Genomic DNA, 5,000 nt, shown 5'->3' with positions numbered 1-5,000 from the left:
AAAAGTTAAAATGTCACCGAAAAGAGATCAATCTTTCAGTGGTCTCGGTATAATGCTGTACAAGTGGCGGCCCGTGAAACATTTAGCCATGGCTTGGTGGTGGCCTGTCCTATGACGTTGCCAGACGCGCGATCATAGATAACATTATCAATAATAATTTACAGCCATCTGAGGCAGACAGTAAAAGTGCGGATGGACAGACAAAACAAATCTCAATAGTTTTCTTTTACCGGAAACTAAAAAGGCATCTGTTTGGCCTTCTAAATTGTTCATTCAGAAATATGAAAGGAATTAAACTCCCTGTAGTAGTTTTATAAAAAAACAAATTTTCAATTATATAAAGTAATTAGATAGAAAGCGGTTTTTTTTACTGTCGACAATTATAAATAGAGTAAATCTATCCAGTACCACTAGATTTTCGACACAAAATAATTACTATTTGCTCTCCCTGTGGACAATAACGGTTGAAACTATATCACGCTCTTTATGTGTGATTACTTGACAGATTTCCCTGAGGGATGATTTACCAGTGTTACCCAAAAGTAAGTTACGCAATTAGTGTCATAAAGCAATTAACAAAACCCAGTCCCCGACCACACACTTTCCCCGAACGAACTGACCCAAAGTAGGTTCTGGGAATTCTCCAAATTGCTGCTGGGTTTAGCTGAGAGTTGAATAAAGTTTCGAATGTCATTTGCATTTGTCAATGACGTCAACTTCCGTACAGTTGATTTCCAAAATACACACACGCTGAAAATGGTATAAAACTTCTTAATTTACTATATGGACAAGTCTGGTTCATAGTCTTACTACCTATAGGTAAAACCTCAATATATGAATACATTCTTCTTTTATTAAGGCGCAAGGAACAGCAACCGCAATGATAATAAAGGTTGTTTCACTACATGTTCTGAAACTTTCCAAAATAAATGCCATGCAGTAAGCTCTTATTTAACAAATGTCCTAGATAATCAGACAGAATGTTTCTTTTCTAGTTCCATTTATAGCATTACTCTAAAATTGCATCAGTTTATGCATCATCTCTTCACTCCATCACGAGTGTCATCTTTTTCAGTAGGGTATCATATCTATACATCTCTGTTTAAGATAGTCAGATTTGTAACAATTATATAGAAATATTCATGTCTTATTTGAACACACACACACACACACACACACACACACACACACACACACATCTATATATATATATATATATAGATATATATATATATATATATATATATATATATATTGTGTGTGTGTGTGTGGTGTGTTGTGTGAGTGTGTGTGTATGAATTTTTATCGCATCACCGTGATTCATACACGTGCATTAAGCTACAAATGTTCTTTAATATCCAATATGCTATACCTCAGAATTAATATATTCTCATATATGTTAACCGAAGAGGAATTTTTTAGTTGATAACAATTTCGTCCTTTTGCAGATTCGAACCAGCACCCTTGGGACAGAGGAGAAATCAGGACTTCAGTGACGTTATTGACTCGATCAACATGGCAGAGGGGGTTGGATATCGATTCTAATTACAAATACTTGAGTTCGACAGTGATATGAAAATAAATTAATTCAGAACTACTGAGCTACAAGAAATCTTGACCCCAAAATGGATGGATGACTTCAAAACTTTTTGTGACCGCGACACTGCTACAATCTTAAGCATGCTCTTTCAAAACGAGAAAGAGAAAGTGGGATTACAACTATAAATAACCTTTAATAGTACACGGTTTCAGACAATAAATTTCTCTAACATGAAATATATGATTATTGAAATACGGTTGCAAGCATAGAGTGCCATCACTTCCTAAATATTATTTCTACTTCACAATTAAATTACTTACAAGACAATAAATTATCCTTTGACAAATTTAGAGAGATAAGAGGGAATTTATCAGTAATATCAAACAGTTTCACAACAAAAGAGTATCTGATTACTAATCGTTAATTATTAAAAGGGTAATTTTAGAATGTTATGCTTACTAAATTCAAGTTTGTCATTAATTGAATAAAATGTTTTTCTAGCTCTTTTCCATGCCACATCTACAAAAGTCCTTGGGTATTTAAGTTTTAATGCAATATCAAAAATAGTTTTAATTTCAGCGTCAATAAACTGCAGGCTACAGACACGTAAAGCCCTTAGGAACATCCCAGAAAAAACAGAGAATTTAAAATTTTGTTGGTGATTGGAGTAGTAATGAACAAAAGAGGCAATGTTAGTTGATTTCCGAAAGACTGAAAAGGTGAAAATTCTATCATTTTTATGGACAGTTACATCAAGAAAATTCAAATTACAATTTCTTTCGTCCTATACAGTAAATTTTATAAAAGGGATTAAATTATTGAGATTATTAAGGAATTCCTGGAGATTTTCGTGAACTGGCCAAATACAGAAAATATTATCCACATACCTAAACCATATAACTTTTTGGGGCAAAATTCTTGATAAGAGTTTTGTCTAAAAAAAATTCCATGTAAATATTGCTAAGGACAGGGGATAAGGGATTACCCATAGCCATGCCAAACTTTTGCACAAAAAAATCCCCATTAAAACAAAATTTACTATCTTTGATACATAACCTTATGAGACGAATGAGGTTAGCTACAGTTAAGGGAATGTCATGGCATTCTAATTCATCCTCCAAAATATTCAAGTAAATCATCTACAGGCACTTTGGCAAATAAAGAGACAATATCAAAATTAACCATATTAAAATCAAATTTCAAATTTAAACTATTCAATTTGTTTATAAAATCATCATTGTTTTTAACATTCGTGTTAGAAATGTTTCCTACTAAAGGAGTAAGAATTTTTACAAGCCATTTAGATATATTATACATAACTGAGCCCACTGAACTAATGATTGTTCTGATAGGGTTATTGATTTTATGTGTCTTGACTAAACCATACATATAAGGTAGGGAGGCGCTGAAATTAAAACTATTTATGATATTGCATTGAAACTTAAATACCCAAGGACTTTTGTAGATGTGGCATGGAAAAGAGCTAGAAAAACATTTTATTCAACTAATGACAAACTTGAATTTAGTAAGCATAACATTCTAAAATTGCCCTATGATGAAAGGTCTTTAGATATTCCTAGAATTTTAAAGCTTTTTAACATAAATGTTGTTTTCAGTAATATTAATGTCAAGAGTTTAGTAATAAAAAATTCTCCTAAAGATCTTCCAGGCTGTATATATGAAATTCCTTGCAAAAAGTGTGATAAAGTCTATTACGGACAGACCTGTAAATCTCTTTCACAACGTCTCAAACAGCACCAATATTCTGTGAGAACTAGGCAAATATCGAATGCATTATTCGTACATATGAGAGATTTAGATCATCCTATTAACTGGAGTCAAACAATAGCCTTAATCCCATGTAATGACACAGTTAAAAGGAATATCACTGAATCTTGTTTCATCTAGTCAAATAATAGAAATGTTCTATATTTAAGTCTTGGTTTATTTAAACTTGATAATTTCATAATGAAAAAAGTTTTAGATAAATATAAGCAACAAAATTAATATATTCAGCTTTTACATATTTTGGAGTGTAAAGATACTTTGTAATTTCGGTTAGGGTCAAATCTGTTTAGGTTTGTGACCGTGTGATATCCAATAATCCTGGATTATCGCTTAAAATTTTTACCCTTTTGACAATTAACCATTTGGTATTCTTGATCTTGTTGTGTACCTGAGACCTTTCTCTCCAATTGTATTTCATTCGCTCCTTGACAATGTCTGAGTAAAGACGAAAGACCTTGGATTTCTGACTATCATTTTCCTGTGGTATTCGCTTCATATATATATATATATATATATATATATATATATATATATATATATATATATATATATATATATATATATATATATATGTGTGTGTGTGTGTGTGTGTGTGTGTGTGTGTGTATGTGTTAAAAGGAGGAATGTGCAGACTTATCATATTGAACTTCCTATGGAGACAGAGTCTGGGCAACAACCTAAAAATGCTGATAACGCTTTTTGGGTGGTATGATGTTAAAGTTCCTTACCTAAGCTTATCAGTGCAGTGAGGGCTTGTCAAGGTGCCTTTGAAAACTGGCTGTGACCAGTTACTTGGGGCGTTGATGAAGAGTGTGAATTCATGTGTTCCGTTCAAAATGGAATCTTTAGCCAAAACTAGGGGAAGACTTACGGAGAGGTCTGTGTGAGAAAGGCAGAGCCACGATGGTGTATGCCGAGGTGTTTCCTTTTGAGAGTGTGTGAAATTCTAGGCTGCAATGGGTGTGTTATTATGCTTTAGCCAGAGTTATGGCTTGTCTCTTACGTTGATATTTTGTAAAGATGTTCTATTTCATTTAATCTTTTGACTTTGTCTTTACAATTGTGTGTGCTCAAGAGTGTGTTCTCCTGTCTTTTAAACAGGAGGTTCTAGTGAAGGGACTGAGTGTCCTAGTGAGGGGACTAAGTGTCCTGTGTGGAGGGAACTATAATATATTTTAGAGAAAAGTTAATTGTGACTAATTACTGATTAAGACTATATAAATACCAGGGGGTTATCTGATTTAATTGATCTGTAAGTTACCATTCCATTAATTATCCTGTAAGAACCAGAGTCATTCAATTAGTACTCTACTTTGAATAATCGTATATTTTTGTAGCTCCGACTCTGATTTGATGACCTGATGGAATGTAGAGTAAGAGAGAGAGAGAGGGCTTTTGCCAGTGATCGCCTTAAGAGAGTGAGAGAGGTTGAAAGAGAGAGAGAGAGAGAGAGAGAGAGAGAGAGAGAGAGAGAGAGAGAGAGAGGGACTGAGTGATACCAGATCGCCTTCTGCAATGGCTAAACGCTACATGAAAATAGCGGGGAGCGACGGCGCCGCGTTGGGTTAATAATAGATATATTATATAAGATATAGATATATATTATTATATAATAGATATATAGATTATATATAATTTAATAATAGAATAATAATATATATTAACCAAACGA

This window comes from Macrobrachium nipponense, chromosome 11 (assembly GCF_015104395.2).
Source record: "Macrobrachium nipponense isolate FS-2020 chromosome 11, ASM1510439v2, whole genome shotgun sequence".
In the NCBI taxonomy this organism is placed as follows: domain Eukaryota; kingdom Metazoa; phylum Arthropoda; class Malacostraca; order Decapoda; family Palaemonidae; genus Macrobrachium; species Macrobrachium nipponense.
This window is presented reverse-complemented; position numbering follows the sequence as displayed.